A 27378-nucleotide genomic window follows, 5' to 3' on the forward strand; every position below is an offset into this window, starting at 1 on the left:
GCCAGCTATCAAGCATGGATCATTTTGAGGAAACTCCCTCTGTATTTTAACAGCCTTCTGGGCCTCCCTGCCCATCCTATAACCACAGAGAATCCCACAGGTTATTTTTACCCAGTGAGAAAGTACCTGTGCACTTATCCATCTCTAACAGGTAGATACATATATTTAGTTTTTACTTTTTTTTTTGTTCAGTGACAAAAGATGAGAACCTGATGATCAACTTCCACCATTCATTTATCTCTCCTCTCACACGTTGTTTCAGCAGGACATAAGGACACTGAACTAACAGATAACCACCCTATGATATGCCATGGCTATGACAATGGCACTTGGGTACATTACACAGATCGAGGTTTGAAAACCTGGGGGAATATGTTGTTATGATGTGTTCTGTGGAGGGGTTAAACTACTCAGCACCCAAACTGGTCAGTTAAATAGAAACAGGGAAAGATTCAGGAGATTTAATAGTAACCCTCAAAAGTTGTAGTAAAAGAAAAATAATAAGTCTGAGATCAAAGGAAATGGACTGAGCATGGTTTGGCTTTTGGTGAACTATTACCACAGGGAAAAGATCTTCCTGAGGGCAGTCTGATAGCAGGCTAGTTCAATTCTGTGCCTGAGATGTAAGTGGCAAAGTTTAGGTGTTGCCTTAATTGAAACAACACACATATTGAAATTTGAGCAGCAAGGTGATGGTGTTTGCAATTGAAAACATCTCTGTATCTTTTGTATGGATAAAGTTTCTTTTATATATAAATTGGACACTGGTTGATTTGATATTGCCAGATTATGGTTATTGCCCTAGAAAAGCTTTTCACTGAACATCTCTGCCTTATAAAGCTATTAGGAAAGTAAACATTCAAACCTATGCTTCCCTTGGAAGCTTGGATTGGCAAGATGAGGTTAGTTGGCCTAATTTAGGAATCCATTCCCTTTGGTGCATTGACAAGTTGTCTGGTGAGAAAGGCTGGGGAAAGGCTGAATCTATAAATGCAACTTCCCTGCAGGTCATCTACACTCAGTGTCTCTGTCCTTCCAGTGCAGTGTACAATCCCCTTACCTTTTCCACAGATGCTTGGGCAAAATGCCTGTGCTTTCTCACTGAGCACTGGACAAGAACGTGCAAAGCAGCTAATGGTGAAGGGGATGAGCTCCCACAAGTCCTTCTGATGCATTTATTGATGGCATTAACTCTGTCAATGCAGATGCTTCAACGCTATGTCACATTCACTAAGTAAATGAGGCATTCCTGTAATTTACAGTTACCACATATTTTTAGCCACATTCATTTCAAGGTTATTAATAAGCAACAGAGAGCTAAACAGGCATTACCAAGGAGCCAAACTTGTTACTTCTGTCTTCTTCAGTCCACTATCAGCACATTGACTTTTTGTTTACTGCTATTGGAACTGTTTGTTATCTAATTCTGTACACTTACACCCTATAAACAAGTTATCTATTCTAATGCTCTGTCTAGACAAAGACTTAGAGGTGTGATGTTAGCATGTGCAACCAACTTTAACCCATGCTAACCTGTTAGAACCTAGGCTCCCCATGATTCTTTAAGACAGTCTATTCAGCATGTTTCAAAGGTAATGTGTCCTGTCTAAAGCTTAGGAAAACTACAGTTTGACAAAAGCTCTAAGAAGACAGCAATGTGCATCACTAGTCTCTTTGTGTAGCTGCAAGGTTCCATCCACCTCCCCCCCCTTCAAGTTGGCATAGTATTTTTTTGTAAAACAATGTGTCTTTGTTTTATTTATAAACCTGCCTATCACTTTTGTGGAAGACTCCACAGTTTTATCTAGGCTCTCTTCACAATGAATTTTTAACTGATGCATTTGCAGTCACATGTAATCTTTACTGGGGACTTCTAGTTCTGCACTGAGCCAGGCAGTTAACCCTCAGAGTAAACTGCACCACTGTGCCACCTTTTCACTAAGGTAGCACATCTGCTTTAGGTGAGAGTTTGCAAGAGTTGTCCAATATAAAACAAGTTGTCCTGAATTATATGATCAGAGTCAAGTGTCTTATGAAATATATGTTGAATTCAATTTTTCCCAGGGCAGCCGTCAGAGTAAAGGAGATTTTCTGAATGTAGAAATTACTTGTCTATAATTTGTCTGATCTCACATTTATTAGAACAGTTGATTGATGTGCAGAGTACTTCATTGTGAATCAAATAAAACATGTGCATAACTTTTCTCTCTAGGACTATCTTGAATTTTCATATTTAAAATCTGACAGCTGAAACATGAGGGACTTTTATCAGTGTGTAACCACTGCACAAGAGAAAAAGATTTTAATGTCTGTTGATAACAGCCAAAGATTCATCTCCCTGTACTGCCTTGAGTTTGTTTTTTTTTTGCAGGTAAGGCAAAAATAGGAGTCATTCTTTGATAAACACCTTATGTGATAGCATGTGTTTCTTATTTGTGCTAACTTGTTTACATGATCACTAAATATTTTCAGGTATCAACCCTTTAAGACCAATAGTACTCCAAGCTCTTATTGATTTACATGCATTTTTGTCTTTTTTTTTTGACCATGATGATTGCAGATGCTGTACTACCATTTTTTTTCTCTCTTATTCTCTAGTACACTGAAACTGTATTTTAGGACATATCATTATCTACTTATTTTAATGCTGGCCTTTGTAAAAATCTATTTCAGATCCTCAGACATTCTTATGTCCTCTGTCAAGGTCTCTGCTAGTTCAGTTTTCAGTATTCCTACATCATATTATTTTGCACTGCCATGCCCTTTACACATTTTTTTCTCGGTGATTCTTCTTATACATGCCCTACATAACTCACTAAAATCAGTCTCCATTTAATTCTCTCACCTCATTTTCAGTACTCTCCCACTTTTTATATTTTATAGTGATTTTTTTTATAATATAATTTTAACCTCTTTAATAAGCTGATTTGTGTTCCTTCTTGTGTTCTTAACAACCAAGACAAACCTGTTCTGCGTGATACATAGAACCAAATTCCGTACGTCCCCTCATAACTTATTTTTTCTACAACTGACATACTGCACTGCATTTCCAGTTAAGTGTTTTTTTGAGTATGTAGAGTAAGACCTTTGTTTTTAGTTCACATCTGAAGAGCTCTGTCTGGTCTGTCCAGCAGCCAGAGAGCCACATTGTATGAGCAGTGCTGGTGCTGCCAGCAGGTCCTCAAACTTCAGCATCCACAGCAGCTCAGCAGGATCAGTTAAGTAGCCCCAGGCCACCTGCTGACCTGCAAGGTAGTTCTTTTCTCACAACTCAGTCAACTGGAAACACTGTCTTTTTGCAATCCATACTCTGATAAATAGTATTCTTAATTAGCATTGGATTTATTCATGTAGTTGATTTCATTAGGCAGGAGGACGATCAACAATCATTCTGCTTCATAAATGTAAGTTGCACTAGCCTAGTGCCACAATCTGGTGTGAGTTACATGTTCAGTGTTCTTGAAAATGTTCTTGGGGGAGGAAGCTGCATTTCAAACACAGACAAAAGAAATTTGACACCATTTTGACTTGATGAGAGAAGCATACAAGTGTCCTGTCATGGACTGGATGCTCTACTTTATCTTTTAGCAAAGAGATACCATTTCATCCGTAATGCACACAAGCTGTTTCAAATGATAAGGCAGAACAAGAGGCTTGTTAATGGATGGTTTGCTTTTGCCAAGGTGGGCATGAAACTCTTGCCTCTGTACTGCCTGTCATCTCCCTGCCAATGTAACAGCAATGAGGTAGGAAAAACATTCCAGAACTTGATGTTGTAAGATGCAGAGTTTCAAGTAATTCCTTGGACATTCACTTCCTTTTGTGGCTGAGGTTTTCTCTTAGGTGGGAAGTGAGTGTGAGCCCACGTACTGGTTTTGTAGGTCTTTGTCCCTTGCCCACAGGATCCTAGTATTCTTATAGATCAGTAGGAGTACAGAATGATCTGTGGAACAGAGCTTTATTTTCCCTCATGCTGCAGCCCTGAGTAATATAACATCAAGGAATAATTTTCTTTTAGGAAAATAGATCCATTTAAAAATATTCCTCTTTCTGCACAAAATGTGATGGTGTGATCAGTGCAAGGTTATAGGTGCTGATACCATCTAATTACTCTTGCTGTCTCTAAAGTTCTAAGAACAGCTTTACATTCTTTCATTACTTTGAGACAGGTGGAAACACTGTTCATTAAAAATTTAGCACTCTTCTCATTTATTCAGAATAGATTAACATAGTGGTGCCCTATGATAGGTTGCTGCATATGAAACTGGCGGGGCTGTTACCCTTGAGCCAGACGTGTGGCTCTTTCTTAAAAGGATGCTGTAAATGCACACAGTTCTCTATCAATCACAGTAACGGCACAGGATTTTTCAGAAGTGTCTATTAGTTTCAGGTGCGTCACTTCTGTGGTGCTTATCTTCATACAGCTTAAGAGGAGTCTGATTTTCAAAAAGCAGGTGTCCATCATTTTGTAAAAATCCAGTTATATTAAAATGTCAGACAACTGGAGGTATCCAGATGCACTAAGCCATTTTTTGAAGTCTTGTTCAAACCAATGTCTTCTGCAAGACTTTGTAGTCTAATTCACCAAATACAATGTATAGAATGAAAACAAGATGAGGCTTGAGAAGAGAGAGACATCAAAGGGAACAGAATGAAAACACAGAATTTGTCATATCGGAGCAGACCGTTGATCTGAGGAGAGCTGTGTTCTGCTTCCAGCTGTGGCCAGTACCCTGTGATTATAAAAGAAGGGCCAAAAAATATGATTCATAGCTTGCCATACAAAAAACTCCCCCAAGGTTTTTGCTTGTTCACTGCAAATACATTGGTTAAGTAAGAATGAGGTGGAACAAGAGGCCATGCATGCCACTTGATAGTTGATGTGAAGGAAGTGTATCTGTGTCTAACATACAGGCAAAATGCTACAAGACTAGTTCATCCTTAGGAAGGTGTTATTCCTGTAATGCTGCACATTCAGTGTCTATGTGGGTTATGTCTGCCTTGAACAGAAACTGCCAACTTTGCAAGGGGGTTATTTCTTTAGAATTATTTATCTTAATTTTTTTCTGATTACTCAGAAAACTTTGTGATGTGTCGTTCATTTCTCCTTTGTGCAGGAACAGTTGCGTAAGTTGGAAACCAGCTCATCAGCTAAGACATTGCTTCCTCAAAATGTGGATGTAAAGTTGGGCACTAAGGGTCATCCTGTGTGTCATATCCTTCTTATTTTTGTATCACTTCAAACTTGCATCTTCCCAGTTATCATATTATAAGAAAGTCTTTGCAGAGTTATGGAATGGGCTAGGACAGAGGGGATCTTTGGAAGTTATCTGGTCAACCCTCCCCTGCTCAAAGCAGTGCTAACATTTAGTAAAATTGCTTGGGATCATGTCCAGGAAAACTTTGAATATTACCAAGGATGGAAGTTTCATGACCTCTTTGTGAGCCTGTTCCTTTTTCTGCCTATTCTTCTTATGTTTTGAGGTTTTTTTCCCTTTTTGCATGTCATTGCAGTCTCCCATGATGTAAGTTTTGAGGATTGCGTCCTGGCCTTTTGCTGTGCACTGCTGAGAAGAAGCTGTCTCTGACTTCTCTCTGTCTCTTTTACCCTGTTTAGGAAGCTGAAAATAGAAACTAGACTCTCCTTATGCCTTTTATCTAGGTTGAACAAATCCAGTTTCCTCAGCTTCTTGTCCTATGTCACGTGCTTCACCAAAGAGATGGAACTTTTCTGTTTGTAAGTATTCATTTTATCCTAGGGTACCCCAAACAACACACAGTGCTCCATATGGGGTCCCTCAAGCACTAAATTGTCAGGATTAATTGCTTATTTATAAAATGGGTCATGATTGCTTCCCCTCTCATCCCTCTACATTAATACAAAGGTAAAGACAAAGAAGAAAAACAAGATTTTGGGACTAATAGAAGGGAGAAAAGAGATGCTGTGATGCTGTGCTTAATTTCTCCTTCTGGTTCTTTCAGTTTTGCTTTTATTTTTTCTGCATAGTGACACAACTTCAAAAGAAGGGGCAGATGGTGCTGCTACTGATCCCAGCTATCAAAGAAACACCCTCCTGGGAGGGAGGCAAGAGATAGGGGTTTCAGATAGTTCCAGCTTGGTCCTATCACTTGTTTGGGAGGAATAAGCTATCCAGTCAGAGGTGGTTTAGTATCAACTTGAATATTCCCACAGAGATCTTTTTGCATGCAAAAATGTTGTTGTTTTGAATTTTGAGGATTTTCTGCATTTACAGACATTCTTCTTGCCCCTACAATAAGTAGAATGTTTGTGAAACACCTCAGGCTGGATTTTTGTACCTTTAGATGTACTGCATGTATTACTTTGTTTGAGAAATGCAATGCTTTGGTGATTTAGACATAGGAATTGCCTTTCTAGTTTCATTTCTAAGTTTCATTGCTGCTTAGACCAGGGGAAAGCTCCATGCTTGAGAAGCAAGGTACTTTCAGAACAAAATGAAAGCTTACTCTGGCTACTGTCAGGTGGGGTGTCCAGGCACATCAAGTCACACTTAATTGTCAAAGTCCTTTTGTCTGACCTCAAGAGTAAGTTTTTAGCAGTATTTAGGCAACTAAGTGAACAGATAAGAACATAATGTTGTTTAAGGAATTTTCAGCCCTGCCATCTCTCAGTTTCCTGTTTTTGACATGGGCATATTCTCTTCTTGCAAGAGTGTTGTGGAAATGAAATTACATATTCAAGTCTACAGAGTTCTCAGACGCTTTACTGTGTGCAGGACATAAAGTTATTTCACCAGGTACTATGATAGAGGGATTTAATGCTCCTCCTATCTCAGTCCAGTCAATCCTCTGCTTTCCTTCTGCTTGTTTGCCTTTTCCCTCCTGCTTTATTGTGATATACTTCTGTTCCTTGAGAAGCATATGTTGACGAATACTGATGGGTGAGTGAGTGTTGTGGAAGAGGTACATACTTGTCGATTTCTTTTTATTCCATGACAGTTCTACAGAAAAAAAATAACTGCAAAGCCATTCATGAAAAAAACCCCAGGCATTCGGTATCACTGTGCAGAGTATAAATCACCAAAGAGGCAGCCTTATGTTTGACTTTATAATATGCAACAGAAGTGCCTTCACATCATCAGATGTTGATGCTATGGCTGCCATTCCTAAGTTGTTCCCCCTACACCCCAAGCTGCTGCTAATAAATTACAAACACATTTGCTCTCATTAATCATTCTTTGGAATGGCAGAATAGTCTTTGCTGATTGAAAATAATTATTAGCTTCTCAAAAGGATTAAACAGCCTGTTTGGATTTTAATTTATATCACCATTTTGATGGAGTGATGTGGGGGTATGCACACAGCCTTTGTCTTAAAAGTAGTAATAATAATAATTAATGCTGTGTAACAAAGAGTTTCAGAAGGACTTCAGACAAAGAGAGAAAGAAAAGGCAGGCAAGGTGAGCTGTGGAATAAATGTAGGACATAGAACTGAACATAAGCTTGTGTTGGGCAAGAAGCCTCCTACTGTAGCAGAGCAGTGATAAACACAAAGGAAACTGCAGCATTCTCTACATAGCAGTGAAGAGACTTGAAATTTCTGGCTAACATTACAATCTGAGCAGTGTAATTAATCTGGAATTGAAAGAATACCACAGATGTTTAAAATTATTTTTTTCTACTGAGTCAGTATCCTGCACATTTACAAATTGTAGGTTGTGGATTAATAGCCTCTGAGGTTCATTACCCGATGGGCCTTGCTCCAAGCTTTGAATTTACACTCAGCAAAGTGTATTTGGATTGAGACAATTTCCTGAAGTCAGGTCCCAAGGCTTTAAAATAAAGTGTGTTTGTTCTTAAAGTGTTCCGTGGGCAGTCGGATGGGAGTGCTTGTTGGAGTGTCAGGGATATTAAAATTTTTTTTTAAAAGTACACCAGGTGAGATTTAGCACATATATACTTCAGAATGGGACGCAATGTGGAGACTGCCAAATTGTATAATCCTATTAATGTCCTCTGCTCACACAGTAACACTGTTAATATGATATTTGTCTGCTGAAGGGCAGGACTTATTAACTAGATCCATGTTCTACATTAATTTGATTGCACTGTCTTGGGACCTGAGTTGACACATCCGTGCAGTGCAATACACCTCTCTGGAGGTACTAACTACTGAGGGTTCTTCATGTGATACAGGCAGGCTTTCTAAGAATCTGAGTGGTACAGAAACACTATGGGTCATTTTTGGATAGGGTGAATTCCATCAAAGTCCCTGTGCTTGATATTTCCTGCTGGTTTTCTGTAGGCTTCTCTCTGCTTTGACCTGCATTTTAGTTCTTTTAGTCATTCCTTAGAGTCTGTCATGGAACTTGGATGTAAATGGAGCTGTTTAAATAAATCCCTCTGTGACTGTCACGTTTCATTCATCCTCAGTGTCATGCTTGCAGTGAGAGCCCAAACATTGGGAGGCCAATAATGGATTTTCTTCACCTGTGGGGATGGGACATGTGGCATTCCAGTTTCTACTCAGAAATATTTACATAGATTCCACAAAATGAAAAAATCCCATCAGTAGGGGTGGAGATGTGATCTCCTTGTTTGGAAATAATGATGGTCATGTAACAGCTGAATTAAACCTGTGAAGCAGAAAGGACTGCCCCAGCTATTAAAGAGAGGAGAACCCAGAATGGTTCTTTCACGTGCTGCTGTTTACCGATGTGGACTCCTGAGAGAGAGATGTAAGTACGGTGCCTTTTTCAATTCTTTTATGACCAAATAAGGAATGGTTGGTAACTATTTAGATGGTTGTACATCTACTCCACAGCACCTCACTAACTTTAGCAGTGGAAGAAGGGGTTATTTTAAGCACTGAATGTTCAAATGCTGCTTTGAATGTTTGGCTAAAGAGTCAAGCAGGTATTTTGTGACTCCAATGCTGGTCAGCCTCAGAATGAATTTCCTGATGGTAATCTTTGAATATGACTTTGAACTAAAAGAGAAATTGTACACAGATGCACTGAGGTAGTGTATCTTCTGTTCCCTGTCACAATTTGTACCAAGAATCACAATACAAAGGCTTATCTGGATTTATGGTTGGATAAATGAATTTGTGACACGGGTCAAGGAATCCTTGACCTAATTATTTAACTAGCCTCTGGAGCATTATTTCTCTGACTGTACAATGGGAATCTGGATTTCTCTTGGACTTTGCTATGCTTAATTAGTGTACAAGGTCTTCTGGCAGGTGTAATATCTTAAAATGTATGTAAGCATTTTAAAGATCTGTGCACTGAGATCTCCATTTCCACTGAGTGCTGCATTTGAAACAGGTAACGAGAGGGGCCATGTGACAGGGTGCACAGCACAGGGTGCTCTCATCCATAAAGTTAAAGACAGTGTGTACTCTAGACAGCTTGCAACCTAAATACTGGTGATTTATTTTAGCAGCTGTTTACATAATTCTTATATCAGTGTGAAAAATGTCTGTGAAAATATTTAAAAGTAAATGCAATTTATTCTTCCAAAGTTCAGAATCCAGTTCCTAAACGTGGAGCTCCAGATGGAGGTTTATTTACTAGAAGTGTGTCTGCAACATTATGTGTGGCAGTATATTCTATCCTTCCCTTTTTACAGGGTAATATTCCTATGTGAAAGTTCAGTTTTGCTGAACCTACTCCATACCAAACATTTTCTTTTTCAGTGACCTAGGAAGACACTTCTGAAAGCTGTTTATACTGGAATAGGTTAACAACTTTCTTGTTTTTCTCACAGATCACCTTAATAAATATTGTAATGATTCTTTGCTACTGTTGTGTCCTTAATTCGGACCTTTCCATGTCCAGCTGTTGTTTAAGTGCACAGAGATCAAGAGGGATAGAATAGGTAAGACCTGTCTGTATTTTGCTTGCATAGATAATTTGATTTTATGAGGTGAAGGAACTCATCTAACCTTATAACTAACACTTACTGGTTGATTTGCATAATGAGTTGATGGCAAAGCTTTCCTTGTCAACAATTAAAAGCAATATTGGATTCAAATTTACAAAGTTGCAGAGAATGATAAATGAAAATATACTGGACCTGGGAATTCAGGCAACAAAATATCTGTCTTCCACATGTTAGCCTAATTTCTACATTCTCTGGATTCAGATCTCCTTTGCAAGTGACTTCATGCAACCAGATGGGAAAGCATTTTCCTCACCTCCCATGTGTTCAGGGAAGATCCTCTCTCCAGTGAAAACCATGATCCCTCGATGGCACAGCCATCTGATGAGTAGGTGGGAGGACACTTGACTGTGTCTCTTCTGACACAATCAGCATCATGTAGAATGGGAAGGAAGGTGTAGGAGATACAGACTTACTGCTACATACTTCCACTATGGGTCAAGAACTGTCTGAACTCTAAACTGCAAAACTTTTTTTGTAAGTTGAATTTGGTTGCATGTTGGCTCCTCTCGGTGTGCTCCTGTAGGTTAGCACCCAGTTACATATTTCTAGACACAGGTCTTAAAATTAGATAGGGCATGTTATATTTTTTTAATGACTGAGATCTTTGGTTATGAGCAATTCTTCTATTACAAAGCAGAAACACACACAAAATAAGGGAATGAAAAGCATTAACCTAGAAGAGCAATTTTTTGTACAAACCTTGGCATCTATTAAAATATGAGGTCTTATAGAACAAAATATATTTACATCTCCTAGAGACATTAAAAAAGTGGGAATAGTCAAGGTAGCATTAAACATTCTTTCTTTTTGAATGTACTTTATTAACTTAGGTTATCATATCTTATTTTATTATCAGCTGTTTTTATTTTAATACAGTTTGGGCCTGATCCAGTATCTTCTTACCAGTAAGGAGTATTTTTGTATAGGGAAAATAGGATTTTATTCATTTGTTTGTTGATTTTGACTGCTCATTAGAGTTCTAGAGTTCTCAAACTTCTGTTTGAGCTCTTAACAATATGTCACTATCTTGAGAGTCTCTTTGGATTATTGCTTGATAATTGGGAGACTGTGTAATATAACAAATTATTTTCAAAAGGGTATAGGGCATAACAGAAGGCTGCTCTATAATTTGTTGTAATCATGAGTTTGACTCACTTGTCTGTCCTAAACAAATTTTACTGTGTTATTGCAATTACTGTATGTCAAAGAATAGTAAAAGAAAAAAAATCCCATTGGCTTCTATTTCAAGGGAATTATTAACAGGAGAACCTGAACTTAACTGCAGCATTAAGATACAATATCTGGTTCTGCCTTTTTAAATCCAACAAAAGTCAAATAAATTGCGTGGATAAAACTGCAGTGTATTTAAATTGTTTTGTTTAGCTCGGTGCTAGGATAGAATGTGAAACTGAATATGTTCATCCAAAGATAACTGAAGTTCCTGCTCCTGTTTAGATTTCATCGTCCGTTAGAAATCTCCTAGGTGATTAAACTAATGCACTGGAAAAGAATGAATCAGTCCTGCAGAGCTCCTCTCTGCACTGAGAATAACTTGCTTGGTTAAGTACTGTTGGGGTTTTACTAAATTAAAATCCCGGGAATTTTTGTACATAATATATTTTATCTGCAAAAGCTGAGTAAAATTTCATATCTGACTCTCAAACTAAATTCCTATGGTAATTAATAAAGAAGATTTGAATACATTTCTGGTAGAGTCATCTTTGACCAATTTAATAACTTGATTTTCTTAACAGAGGAAAATCCTTATCTCTCAAGGCTTGTGGCAGCATTGGGATACACCATGAAATTGTTAAGAGAATCAGAGAGTCTTTTCTTTGTTGTAAGGAGATGAATTCAGATTGGAAAGTTATCATTTACTGGCTCAGGTGGAATACATTCTTAGTAATTATTTAATATTTATACTTCAGTTCCTCTGTAGATACCAGTAGATTCCTGAAACTCTTATCAGGAGCATCACGTAGGCTGCTTGCAAAGCTGACTCATTTTAACTACTCAGTTGTTTACAGATAAATACGAATATTGTTTCTTCACATGTCAGCACAGATAGGTAAAAAATTAGTCAGATGTATATTCTTAAGCATATACACATACACACACATACACACACACACACACACACACATTTGCCTTTTTTTAGCAGATTTATTAAATGTTACTTATCCCCACCCCCTCTTGGCCTATTTTTTGTGACTCGTATGGCAAGGAGGAATGACAAGAGCTAAAAAAGAGATAAGGAAATGATCTTATCAGTCAGCTCAGAGATGGCATTTCCTGAGTGGCATTTTGCAATTGTTGCATGTAATAAAAGTGCAGATATAGAATAAATTTATGCTTTTCAGTGGGTTTGTCTTTTAACACCTGATCTCCAGCTGCAACTTACTCTTGTCCACTTCAATTATTGTAGTTGTAGATAAAGATTACAAGAAATTTATTTAAATGAAACTAATGCTTCTTTTTGTTATATGACATAGAATTTATGTATGTATTCACTATCTAATTCAAAACCACTTTGATTTTTAACTGTAGTCAACAGAAATAATTATCTCAGCTTTTTAAAAAAATATGGTATGTTCTTTTCCAGTTTTTAAAGTTTTTTAAAAAAATTCCATGTAAAGATCTTACTGTGCTTGTACCCAGCAAGTACCTACGTGTGCACTTTCCTGTAGATTGCTAAATCAATGACAAATCTGACTAAAGTTGACTGAATTGTGAAAAAACCCCAAACCCACAACCAAATATATGCAAAAATTTGAATTCCATAGGAAATTTTAATTCAATCATGTTTGCTGCCCTTTTATGCTTTCTGTTTGTGAACATTTAAGAACTTGATTATTGATGCTGAGAATATTCAAGACTGATGATTTTATGAAATAAATGTGTATTATGGTAGTAACAGGGTGAGATTCCTTTGGTCCTTTTGTAATAAAACTTGTGATGGCATTGTGGAATAATGCTTGTCTTTATAAAGAGCTGGTTGATGAAGGACTTCCATGGTAAAATTCAGTAGTCTTACATTAGCAAGGGAAGACTCCCATACTTAGGAAGTAAAACTGGTAGATTTTCATAGGAAGGTTACAAAGTCTATTTGATCCACTTGAAATGACCAGTTCTTTCAGAAGAGTTTCTTGTGCAATAGCACTTGGCAGAAGGCAAAAGAGGATTGCACAGTCTGGAGAAAGGAGTTGATAGCAGCTCAGCATACAGTGCTTTCCCTAATTATCCCAGAATGGTACGTTTAGCTGGCTTTTGACCTGGTGTCCTCCTAAATCATCATTAAAGGTTAGACAGATAAATAAGAGAAATTTGATGCACTGGTAATGAAGAAGGTACTCTGATTCAGGGCAGTAACTTAGAGGAAATGAATGCAACCAGGCAGATGCAAACAGAGGGGAGAGCCTTTCCAAAGCTACTCCAACAACCTTTGAGCTCTGCTTCTGCAGAGTACAGTACTTTGCCCGCTGTGGAGGGAAGGCTGGTTTAGTTCTCTCTCCTGTTTTGTTTTCCATGTAGACTCACTGCAGTAATCTCTGTTCAAAAGATGTTAGGGACATGACAGAACTTGCTGCAAGTGAGGATTGCCCACTCTATTATTTTTATGTGTGAGTTCCATTTCCATGTATGTATTTTCTTTCCATGACAAACATTGATCCAAATTGGACAGCACTGGTAGCTGATAGATAAAGACAGGGCAGATTCTGAAGAAAAGAGTTCTTTTCAAGAGATGGGGTTTTGACAATTCTCAAGTCAAGGAATTTCATCTTCAATGTAATGGAGACTTGGAAGTTCTTACCCATCTGTGAAGGTGAAAGTCTGCTGAAAAGTCCAAAGCCAGCAAAACAATAGGTTAAGGACAGCATCAAGCTGGATGGAACATAAATAGACATGCTAATGAATTTAGGAGTAAAATAGCTGCCAAGTGAAGTACACATTCTCTTACTTAAGTCAGCAATTACATTGGAAGATAGCAAATATTGTATTTATAAAAAGCCTGCATAATAACCTGGAGAATTTCAGAGCAGTAAGACTTCAGTTCCTGGCAACTTAGCTGATAGGATGATTAAAAATACAGAAGCTATAAAAAAATCTCAGAAACAGAGTTTGATGATACGGTAGGGAAAAAATGACACAAATTTTGTAAAGGATTATTGCACCTCACTAGTTCCTTAAATGTATAAATGATACAGTAGATGAATAAAAACCAGTTGATAAAGTATATTTCTGTACATAATCACTGATACTTCTTGAAGTGACAGCTAAGGAAACAAAAGGATGGAATTTTCCTGGAAAGGTGGTGAGAGGAGATAGAAGTCTGAGATTCAAGTATTCCTTGTGAATCAGTGCAGAAGATAGATTTGATTTTACATTCTCTCTATTCAAAATAACTGCTAAAATCAGTGGATTTCTGAGATCCCAAGGAGTCAATTTTTTGTTCCCTTTGTTCTGATAGGATTTACAGTGCCTGGCAGAATGCCTGCTTCAGCTGAATTGATGTCTAAACCCCACCCATTTCCTCTGTTTCACTGCTTAGCGGTGTCACATTCAGCCAGCTTTGGGAATCTCTTTAGCTGCATATTAATTGCATGCAAGTATGCCATTAGGCATCAGGGCATGTCTGAGTTAGGCATAGTAACACTTTAGTATCTTTGATATTCTGAGCAGAGTATTACTCTGAGAAAGTAGCATCCTCTGTGGATAAATGAGTACAAAGCAGAAGGAAAGAAAAAAAGGAGTTCATTTTCCTCAGGGGGGAAAAATAACCTTTAGAGTATGTCAGAATCCAGTCTATGGGTGGAAGCTGGTCTATTTATTAATCTTTTGGAAAATGAATGACCAATGATGTATTAAATTATAAATATGCTCCAAATTAATTTAATTAAGTTTGAAGAAATGTCGACAAACTTCAGGTGGAAGTAGCAAAGCTGGCAGCAAAATTTCCACAATGGCAGGATAAAATCAGTGTTGGTTTAAAAGTGGTGATCCCCAAATAATTTTATGCCAAAGGACTGTTGTCACACCTTCAGTTTTGTCATAGATGGCTTTTAAAAATGTGAGTTCAATGAAGACAGCATCTCAAATGAGTAATGAGGTACAGATGAAAGAATCAGAAAAATTCAGATGAAATTCAAGAATTAAATAACTATTAGTAAAGGCATGTACTTTTTTATCATCAGATTTTTAATGAAGGAATTTTAGTACTGTTTGATATACTTCTATGGACAGTCTACAGCCTAGTTTTCATAGCTTACCATGAACTCCATGGAAACCACAAGAATTTGGTTTGGGATCTCTTGACCTAAGAAAGCACTAAATATTGAAAGGTACAATTGTAAGTATTTTTACAACTTAATGGTTTCAAAACCCAGTACATTGGGAAATTTCTTGTAGAGGTCAAGGCTTTTGTGTGATAAGTGCAAGTGTTCTGATATGAGGCCTGCTTTTTAAAGTATTTTTTAATGACTTCTTACAGATCCCAGCAGTTACCCACGTATATCCAGGAATACACACATGATAGGAACAAAAACAAAAGCCCACCAGTTCAATAAGGGTTTCTAAAGGATCCTTTAGTTGAAAACACTAATAATTAGGATTAGAGCAATTGTACCTAAGCTTGTGATAAAGTGTCTTTTGCATTTCTTGCCATAGTTATTTTTAGCACCACTACTTAATGTTTTTCAGTTTGAACAAAAGCCCTTTGTTTTCACTGAAGTTGGAAAGGAAGACATTCTGGAGTAATTAGAACACTACTGCTCTTTTCAGCTTTGGTGTTCCCCTTATCCTTACAGTTAAAAAAAAACATCAAACTAGTGGACTTCAGAGCCTTGGTGGATGCTTGGGCTGGGGGAAGCAGCAGGAAAGCAATATACTTAATGTGGCAAAAGGTGGGATAGCAAACTTTTATGTACCCTGGGTACCGTGTATTAATCTCCTGATAACTGCTTTCACATTTGAACCTTCTGTCTCTTATGTGAGATCCAGCAATCTTTGCTTTTTTCTGTTCTGGGAGCAATTTTCTGAATCATTAATTTTCAGTGGCCAGGCTTCAATTAGCTTAATCAGGCATTGATTAGATTTCTCAAGTCCCTGGCATTTATTTTCCACCTTGCCTATATGGTTCCTTGACTCCATTACCTGATTGTTCACTTATTGCATATAAGGTTGATTCCTCTCCATTAACATTCCCTGATGAGAGGTCTCCTTAGCCATCCAGCTAGCCACTTTCATTAGAGATGGTGGCAATTCATGGTGAAGGCCAGTTTCTACTGCCCTTGCAAAACAGGATATTTTCTTCTAAGTTACATCACTATATCAGCAATTTACTCTTAGATGAAGGTGCTGTTTACAAACAGTTATGACCCAAAGGAAAAAGAATTTATTCCACATTTATTTGGAATATATTTCATATTTTGTTTAGAAAGTTGTGAAATTGTAGAAAATGAGGAAAGTGAACCAGTATTTTTTTCAAAGCATACTTAGCTTACAAATCTAGGGAGATTTTTATTCCTGCTTTTCTTAGTGTCTAGCCTGACATATTAAAATACATTTCCATAGCCAGTGCTCCCGATTTCTGAGGGAGCTTGACAAAGTTTTATAATCAAGGCTGGTGTGAGCCACATGTAGGCTCCAAGTCCCCATAGATAGACCCCATGCCCTTCTCCTCACTCCAGTTGCTCAGCAGGAACAGCTTGTGTGCAGACTCATTCCTCAGGATACATATTTAGGGGAAGTGTGAGCATGCGGCAAGACAGGTGAAGAATGGGGCTGGAGGTGAGGGACCGGACAGAGCTGGAAAATGGGACCTCAGACTCAGGTGAATTTTTCTAGGTTGAAAAACACTTTTCTCTAAATTCTACTGAGGTTTTCACATCGTCTGTGGTCAGCTCTGTTCATTACATTTTGTTTTTGCAAACTTTTTCTTCTAAAGGCACAGACCTCTTTTTGAAATTCTCTTTTTAAGTCATGTATCTACATTATATTGAACTAGACAGACCTGAATGTAAATGAGCTTGTGCCAAAATCAATAGCAGGAAAGTTTTAATAGTACAGTTTTTAGAATTTCATGTAATATATGCTAATGAAAAACTCTAATAAAAAGTCTTATAACAATGAAACAAGACATGGGATCAGATCTTCAAGCTTTCTTTTTTTTTATGCTATAGGTTATTTGAGTTGGGAGAGTTGCCAAAACTTCCTTTTCTTTGTAACCAAATTGAAATTGTTTAACTTCAGTTTTGATAAGTCAACATTTCTTTAAAAAATGACATTTTTCCAGGTAGCTTCTAACCCACTCTATTCTTCATTCATTATATAATTAAATATATGATTTGTCTTATCACAGTCCTAGAACATATAGGTGCTTTCTAATTTAAATGATAAAGCATAAAAAGGGATCCTTTCAAAGTTTAACATTTAATTTTTTAGAGATTCTTCTCAGAAATATTTTGAGCATCAGCTTCAGCTTTTGGTCAAAAATGTTAGAAGAAAAAATTGGAAAAAGCAATTAATGATCCCTTTCTTCTTAACAACTAGTTGCAACAGTGATTAGATTCAGTGAGAGACTGTTCTGAAGTTAATTTCTTCTTTTTGTACTCTGTTTTAAAGATTCATTGTGATTTGCTGGATTCACAAGGAGAGCGATCTCTTGTTTTTCTTATTCAATTTGTTGTTTATGCTCCATGTCCTTATTATGGCCCCAAAACTGTAACCATTTATTTAAGAAATATAAAATGTGGGGGGTTTAATAAGTTTTCTGTCTTGAAATTATTCTAAAACTATATTTTAGGGGATTAAAATCTCATATATATGAGAAATATTCTTTGGCTTTCTTAAAACATCCTCCCTCCCCATTTTGGATCTTGCCTTCCCTTTTGAATCAGAGGTCCCCTTCAGCAAAAAAATTTTCATGTGTCTAAGGCTGTCTTTCTATAGAAACTATGGTCTTCTGTGGTGAAAAAACCCTTTGAAAATATCTGACAGTTCATCTCTGCAATTAGTAATTTTCAATTACTACATTCAGAATGGCAAGGGGAATTACCATACAACTATCTCAGAAATAACATCCAGTATCATCACTCCTTCAATTTTGGTCATTTGCTGTCTCTGAGGTTTCTGGGCCTATCGGGACCATTTTGACCATTTGGTGGGGACACCATCAGTTTGGACCTTTATCTTTTCTAACTGGTGAAAGCCTCTGCTGATTCACTGCATTACTTGGGCAGTTAATAACGCTCCATGAAGGATTGCTAGGAGGAGGTCTTTTGTCAATGGCAGAGGCAATGGTGTGGGGCTCAGGTTGCTCCAGAATCGATGGCACACCTCTGACAATCCTGCCAGCTGTCCAAGCATGTCTCATTTTCAGTCTGGAGGTTATTGATGGAGTATGGGTAAATGGCATGTTCAACAGAGATTCTTTCTGGCACAGCTTTACGTGCTGCACCCAGCTGAACCACCCTAGCACAATGCAAATGTCAAAATGGTTGCCCTGAGGTGCTTTTTCTTCCTTCTTGGATGGTCTTGGGGGACATTGTTGGGTGCTGTATTTCAGTACACTTTCTACAGGAGCATTTTAAGCATCAGTTTAGAAATCTCTCCACTCCAACATGTGCATAAATTCATGTGTTTGGTGAAGGGAGAAGTGATGGTCCTTGGTGGACTGTGCTTATTAGACTCCTTGCCTGGTTTTGGCTGGTCAGAAAACTGCTGTAGCATGTCCCCTCATTTGTGCTTTTGCTGCTGATATTTATTTCAGACCTTCACCTTGCAACACCTTTTTACCTTCTGAGTGGTGCACAGAAATGTTCCTCCAGCAAGCAATACCTTGAGTTCTCAAAACAGAGCTTATCATGGCTGCTTGATTTATTGAAGTGGGTTCTTAAGGAAGTCCTATGACATCCTGTTGCCGAAAGCACAGAGCTTCTCACTGAAGATGAAGTTATTTGTTTTAATTAGAGCTGATCTAGATGAAAGGACCAAAATCATAATAACATTCTCATAAAAGTTCATTTCCATTTTTCATCAAAGGTTTCTTGCCGATGAAATTTTCCTAGAGGCAGAGATTAGATCTATGTAAATTTAGGTGCTTAACTAAGTTGCCAAAGACTGAAGCTTAGTTTTTTTGGATTCTCTCTGCAGTCAAGGCAGAGAGATGGGCAAATCTAGAAGGACTTCAAGTCTGGTTTATGTGGGCTGGGCTGCACATTGAAGCAATTTGTCTTTCTCCATTGACTATAGACAACAGATACAAGAGCTGAGTGATTTGGGAACTTGTGAAAATAAACTTAGATGAAGTGCAGAAATGCAGAGGAAAGAATTTGGACCTAAGCATCCTTACTGCAATGTGAAGGGGTTGGCTAGACCTCCAGTTGTCCCATATGGTCTGCCTCAGGGAATGGACATGACCTAGGTTGGGAAGTAGTGATGGAACAAGCAAAGTCGTATGTTGCAGAAATGACTCAGGAAATATCTATTACTATTAAGCAAATCTGCTCCTGTTAGAGAGACAGCTGTAGCTGAAAGGATTCATCTGTCTCAAAGGGTTAGGTGTTGAGAATTTTATTCCTTAATACTTTTTTCTTTCAAGACAAAAACAACAAAAGCCAAGAGCTGGTCAAAATCCTAATACCTCCTTATCCCTAAGCATTTTGAAGTAGTTTGAACACAAAATTTATTGCTGAAATTCAGTGCTGCATAAAACAAGAGGTTTATAATGTAAGTGCTTCATATACATTAATTCTTATTTTCTCTTTAAAAAATAATACACCAATAATGTATTGTGTTAAAAATACATGTGAGTATTGTAACTATGGGCATTAATGCTCTGAAATAGAAATTAATGCATATCTTATTAACTGCTTAAGCCTATGTTATGATTAGAAAAAGAAGCCATATATTCTTGCTAGAAATTAAAAGAAATGTGGTACACCTTGTGCTGTATCTAAATGGAAAAATTAATCAGTAAAGAGTACAGTTGTCTATTTGTTGTATACGTACGTAAAGAGAATATTTTATATCATGATAGGTGGTTTTTTTCAGTGTGAATTTAGGACAGCCACATTCTTAATGATTAAAATATAGTGAGTCATCTCTTGCTGCTATGAACAGTGCCCTATACCTTTCACTTTGTACATGAAATATGATGCATGTATTGTGCCAACAGAAAAAATATTTTCAAAGCAGTTATATTAAAAAAATTGGAAAAAATTTTTTACTCTTTGCTTGTAAACTCTGGTACTTTCCACCTGTATATCTATCCAAAGCCTTTGAGGCAGCCATAAAAAATAACTTTAAAATATTGTGAGTTTGAAATTTGATATTTCAAGAAGTTTTAAGAGCTAAATGCAGTCACAAGGATCTCTTGGGAAAGAAAGGGTTTATCCTTTCAGTTACTTTTACTACTTTACAAGGCTGGAAAAATTTCAGGCTCCAGGTTATGATTTTTATTAATATACAATTTCTCTGGTATATATATATATATATATATATATATATATATATATATATATATGTAAGTGTGTATGTATATATAGTCTATATAGTCTACCTTTGTCCTTAGAAGTAATTTGTGGATGTGGAAAAATCAAAGATTTTTGGAACTTGTTTTTACCCTAAAATATTAAGTCCTAGAGAGCAAGATTAATGTTCAGAGGTCAAAGATCTTTGATAAAAGTATTTTTATTATACAGTTAATTTCTCATGTGGCTTTTACTGAATGTGCTATTTTGCCATGTCACTCTACAAAGACAGCTGGGTAAATTTATTGGATGGTGAGTGTAGGAATTTCTGCAGATGGAGAAACATTTCTCCTGCCCGATTGATTTAAAAAGAAAATGGGTTTGTCAGTGTGCAAATACATCTGGAGGAAGAAGGGTAAAGGAATGAATTAGAGGTCAGTCAGGATAATCATAAGTGAATCACACAAATGTGTATGTGTGCTCAGGCTGCGTAGAGCTGGCTGAGTATTCATCGTTCTCATGAATATTGTGCTGGACTGGGATTTTCCTGAAGAATATTTGGAAAATGTTGATTCAGTGAAACCAAATCTTTTTGTAGACACATGCATAGTATCACCTGGATTTGGCTGGGAATATTTTTAGGTATTCAGAGGGAATTAGGGTGGCAGGGGTGCCCCAGTGTTTTCACTGGAATACTGCACTGGCTGAGGCACCTGGCACAGATGTGGGCAAGAGGGTGCAGAGTTACCCCCTGGGCCACCTGGCTGGAGGAGGTGGACCTCTCGCCTCTGCCTGGGGTAATAACTTTCCCCACCCAGCTGGCTTTATAAATGGGACCATTTAACATATTCATATGCTGTTGTTTTTTGTTTGGGTTTTTAATTTGTTTTATTCCTTTTTTTTTTTTTTTGTTTTGTTTTGTAACCGACAAAGATATTCTTGACTGAAATTTCAGAGACAGAAAATTCAATTTATTTTTGCAACCTATCCTTGAGTCCCCATATTTGCTTTTAGTCCCACTGCATATTTAAGCTCCTTCACTTAAGAGAGTACTATTTGATAAGTAAATCTCTACCTATATTCCTCTCAGTGTGCTGCTGTTTCCTTTTGATTCCTCCTTTTGTGTTCTCATACTTCTGTATTCTGCTGTAGATCCTCTGGACCTGAGGTAAGCTCCTTTTCCAATTCCCCTGTTTTCCCTAAAACTCCTGATCCAAACACTCCTTAACTGTCTTTCCTTCTTTTTTCTTTACATCAGTTGCAGTTATTCCCTCACACAGCTCTTCTGTGTTGAACAGATGAGTTCCAGTTTTGTAGCTGGGTTTTTTCTTTCAGAGGTGTTCTTTTAAGGTATCCATAAAGTTTTAAATGTTTAAAGGCCAAACTTGAGAGGAAGATCTGGTAAGAGTGCGGGGACTTTGCTTTTCTTTCTTTTACCCCAATTTTTTCTGCTTAAAATATTTTTTCCATTTGCAGCTTTGCTCCATGAATAGAAGTCAGAAGCCCCTGGGGCCTGTTTATCCAGTCACCCCCATTCTTACACATTTGGGGTGCAATAAAACGGGCTCCAGATACCATCACCTCCTGCTGTTGGGTAAAAGTCTGACTAATGTTATTTTGATAAAAACCAAAAACTTCCCAAAACCCTTCCCCCCAAGGGGTTCTGCATTTATTTTATGCTTTTAAATTGAACAGAAAGGAGCCATCATTTCCTTTAGCATCTCCTCGTTCTCGCTGGTGTTTGGAAGGCTGGGAAAGGTGGGGAGTAGTGTTGGGGCACCCCTTTTTTCTCATTAACAATTCCCTGTGCCTCTGCTCCTCCCCAGGCACAGAGAGGCACACGGGCAAACAACAGCCTATCTGCAACCCGGTTACCACTGCGAGCAACTACAGCTTTTTGTTTAACTGTATAATTGCTCTCTCGGTGGGTTGTGGGTTTTCTTCTCCACATCTCCATTTGTTTTCTTAATAACTAAGACCAGTACATTTAAATAGTCCTTTTCCTTTTTTTTTTCTTTTTTTTTTTTTTTTCTTTTTGACAAGCATACCGGATGTAACAAGATATGCAGCTAAAAACATTAATCATATTAAAACTAATTAAAAACTGAAAAGTTTCTGTGCATTCCTAGCACTGGGGGTGGGAGGGGGCGGGGAGGCCTTTGGTCTGAGCACTGGCGTTTCCTGAGGCAAGCAAATGCCTGACACATGGACTTCTCCGAATTCCAAAATGTAGCAAAACAGTGCCTGCATATTTGGCAGGAATCACCACCAGTTCAGGTCAGTGTCTGTTTCAGCAAAAGACGAAGCCCTGCACGTTAACAGAGGAAAATAATTCAGAGGAAAAGGGGAGGAACAACATGTGACATTTTGTAAGAGCAGCACTTGTGTTACCCAAGGCGCACCACTCTCTGTAAACACTTCCTCCGGTGCCAGTGCCTTAGGACGCATTTTTTCGGATTGGGGTGGGGGGGAGGCAGCGGGAGGGGTGAGGGGGAGGTCAGGGCTTTCAAGCTTCTGGGATATGAATGAGCTAGGGTTTCCCCCCCTCCCCTTGTTTTTTTTAAACTTCTTTTTACATACTGAGCTCCATAAATGTTTTAAGGAGACATCGGTGAATCTGTGGCTGAAAAGATGGACAAGAAGTGCTACAGGACACCAAACCCCAAACCAGTGGGAACGTGGGGGAGAGAAGGGGCAAGGCTGTAGGGAAGGGGGTGCAAATGATGGGGCTGTGCAGTGCAATCTCACAACACCAGATGCAGGGGAGGCCAGCTGGCAAGGATGGGTGACCCTCTGAAGCCCCAGCACCTCACCTTGCTTCCACCTTGGTGCTCCATGAGCCTGTGCCATGGTTCTCGGTCACTGGTTCCCCAATGTTGGGATGGGACAACCCCTGTCTGCTTAGGGACATAGTCTGACTCCCCGAGTCTGACTCCCCCAATTAATTTAGAAGTAAACCCACTTTTAAGCCCTCTCCTAGTAAAAGAAAGAGTAGGTAATTAAGATTTAAAATACTGTTTTGGTCATTGTCTTCTTACTTCTTTCTTGAATTTCGGCACCTTAAGCTGCCTTTGTTGTTGAGGAACTTGCTATTTCTTGAGAGATAGGGCTGGATCACTTGTTATTGTAACACTTCTTGGTGATAAAGTTCAGTCTAAAAATTAAGCAGCTGCAATGTTGCAGCACAAATTAGTTTAATGTAAGCAGTCAGGAGCAGCTGTTTGGCTCGGGACTCCGCTCCGGCGGTGGGGGAAGGGCGCTGTGATGCTGACAGTGTTTTTTTCTCTACATAAACATTTTCGGCTGTTGCAGCTTTTGTGCCGATCATGTGACAGTGTCCCTAGGCAGATAATTTATTTCTGTAGCTTTCATGAGCAATCATTAACCTTCAGACACTAAGCTTGCTTTCTGCTTTGTGGCATTTGTTGTTTTTTTTTGTATCCTAACTAGTTTAATTCACAGAGTGTCAAGAGAAAATTACAACCAATTTATAATAGACTGTAATGCATAATACTTATGTTTCTATTAAAACAGACCTTGCTTACAAGACCATTCTTACGGCTTAGCTTGTGTTCATGGATCAGAATAATTATTTTCAGTGATGTAAGTGCAGCTGTCATCATGATATTCCCACAGTGTCTTATTCTGAATGCAAAGCCCTTCAGAGTCCTGATTTGGGACCACCCTTTTGAATTCCCCCTTTGCTGAGACACTGCGAAGTTTATTGAGATGCAACAGGCTTGGGAGAAAGGGCAGAGCATTTATTCTGGCGATTGCTATTCTCCCACCATGACCGGCTGCTGAACAGGTATTGACCACCATAGAAAGTGTGTCTAGGGGAGAGGCAGTGCTGATAACAATTACAGCTCCAGCCTCAGCTAACTTAGTCTGGGCTTTCAGAGCAGGCTCAGACGACAGGGTTGGATCACAAAGCAGTCGCGACTGTCAGAAAAAGACTTCATTTTCATTCCTGTCCATTTTGTTACAGTAGGGGAAACAATAAATTAGGTGACTTTGTCAAGGTCACTGAAGAAATAAATGTCAGGATAGGAATTTCCCTTTCCCCAATCCTTTTCCCCAAGTCCTGTGCTTTTGTCTAGGGAAGGTGACAAAAAGAGTGAAAAATACAGAGTCTTGGGCAAAATAGCTAAAAATTAAGCAGTCGAAAAAGCGGGAGGTGAGTGGGGGCAGGGAAGAGAAATCATAAAAAGAGCTGAAAGCCAGGGTGACTGCTGACTTACTGTGAATATAATTTTCCTTCAGATCTGAATGTGATTTTTGCTTTTGTTCACTGCCTCTCTGCCTTATCTTAATTCTTTTTTCTAACTGGTCATTCACTAGCACTGGCAAGTTCATCTTTTTTGTGCCAGAGAGCAAGATATTATGTTTGTATATGCCTCTGAATAGGTGTAATCTAGACATGTGTATTCCTTAGTTTATTTTTTACAGCTTGTGTCATAGTGGAATCAAACATTTGTGATAGAAACGCTCTCAACATAATGTTGCAGATACAATGGACAAGACACAGGGTGGAAGGGGACAGAGATGGAGAAATAAAAAGATATTTCCAGTGTCCCAAGGATGAAAAGGGACTTTACCATAATCTGTCAATGAAAGAGCAGTACCATCCAGATAGTTCAACAATTGTTTTATTTCCTTAAGACTCAAATGAAATTTTGTGCATCCTATGATTGCCCATTAACTTATGAAAATGTGTGGAACTGGAAGAAGACCAAAATACACGCTCAGTCTGAGATGTGGCAGTAGTACGTGCTGTATCATCTTGTAGAACATACAAATGGTGGATGGATTTTTGCTGTCAATGTCAGGAAAAATATTGCTTCCTCATTAGTTAAAAATGCCTGAAATTGGTGTTTTACTGATGCTAGGTTTCTGTGTAGAAAGATGAATGAATGAGTAGCTCACTGTTTGAAACCTCCATCTTTCAAAATGTTTAATGAAAATGAAGGCACAACATATGGTAAATGTGGACTGAAATCAGGGATGAAAAAGCAGAAGCCTCGGATGCCCACTGAAGGGCAAACAGGACTATGGAGGTGCTTGGTGTTGTGTTACATATAGAAGTGAGTAACATTTCTGGATGTATTAGAGTGATTTAGGAGTTATCATCCCATTGACTTTTGACTAGAGTCAGGATGTAACTGCCTAAGTCAATTCTGAAAATGGGAATTAGATTTCTAAGTCATTTTAAGGTGCTTTTGAAATTTTTAACTGTAATCCCAGGTTGATTAATTTGTAACAAGGTGATTCATTCGTATCTTTCTTGTCTTCAGAAGCCTGAATGACACATTTGAGATGCACTCTAAAAGCACAGGTAATAGTCAGAGTGCTACCTCAGCGACTTTAAAAGACAATTGATTAATTTGAATTCATGCTTTTATTCACACTTTTAGAGGATTCTGAAATTAGTAATAGCACTTTAAAGCTGCTTGGTTTGAACTGTCACTTCCATGCCCTTGCCTTCATAAAGGTTTTCCTATTTTTTTCTTTCTTTTTTACTTTTTTCCTGAAAATTGTCCCTATCCCTCCCCACTGCTAAAAGCAGTGCAGCCCCTCTGGTCACAGCAAAAGCAGGAGCTCTAAGACAGAAGCTGCTTTGCTGCATGGAATGGCTGAGTAGCTTTAGCCAAAACAGGGTCCAGGAACCTGCTGTGAACTTGTCTCTACTAGTTTGCACAGGGAACTGCAGGTACTTTTGCTGAAGCTGCCCCACAGTGAGTGATGCTGGGAGAAAGGCCTGGTTAGACAATTAGGAAGACAAGATTTTCTTACAGTGAATTCAAGCCACCTAACCTGCTACTTTGTCCAATACTAAAAAAAAGTTCTCTTTGGTATTTCACCAGATTTTGTAAAATCTTGCTAAGAACATACTGTAGTGTCTCATGAACTTAATTATTTTTGTTATTCGTATCTTAATCTGCAGTTGAAAAGCTGAGACTATAGTTGTACTGTATAGATTTGGTCAAGACATTATACAAATCTATATATACTGCTGCCTTACATCAGCAACATTATTGCAAAGGCCAGTTTGCATTGCTCCTATGAGCCTCTGTATTTTAGGGTGCAACTGATGACACAGAATCCTTTCTGGAGTGAAAGGAAGACTGCCAAGCCTATCTGTGGGACTTCTCAAAAACATTAGTGCTTACCAGAAGCAAATCTAAATATTTGACTTGACTGTACTTTCAGATTTGAAGGATCTGATGATCACAACAACTTCACTTTCATCCCCTGGTAGAATTGCAACCAAAGAGACATCTCAAATTAATTTAGAAGTCAATGACTGGTATTTACTGTTTGGAGTAAAGAAACCTGGGTTTGCTTACATGTCTTCAAGGAGAAAAGTGGAGTGGAGGGACTGAATACAATACAAGTTTGATTTATGGACTAGTATCACCTACTTTTGACTGTGGAAATTATTTTGTGGAATGATTTGTTTCATGCAGTTTCAAAGTAATCTCCCTGAGATCTAGGAAAGTCCCCTAAGTTTTCTGTGCGGCAGGCTGGAGAAAATCAAGGTCCCAAGGAGCCCTCCCACATTTTCCAGTGTCATCAGTGTTGACCACTACACATCTTTTAATGTAAGGATTCCTAAAAGGTCCAAAGGAATATTGGGGACCTCTGAATACCAGGGAAAACATGCCTGTAAGAACATATTATGATATGCAAAGCTCCCTACTCTCCCTACTTCACACATGAGAAGGAAAAAGGTGAAACTTCATTACAGTCTGAGCTGGAGCATCTGGGCTTTTATTTTTTTTCCTGAGTCCCTTGTCTGGAAAAAGTGCTGCACATCATCTGGTCCTTGAGGAATGAAATGCTTTACATTGAGAGCAGCCCTTGCAGGCACTTCTGCCTCCCATTGTCATTTAGGACATTAAGGACTAAGTTAATGAGTGACAGAGCTTTCCTTCTCTCTAGCCCAGAACTGTAGAAGGTGGATCTAGAAGATCTAAAGACT

Source organism: Ammospiza nelsoni, chromosome 3 (assembly GCF_027579445.1).
Source record: "Ammospiza nelsoni isolate bAmmNel1 chromosome 3, bAmmNel1.pri, whole genome shotgun sequence".
Taxonomy (NCBI): domain Eukaryota; kingdom Metazoa; phylum Chordata; class Aves; order Passeriformes; family Passerellidae; genus Ammospiza; species Ammospiza nelsoni.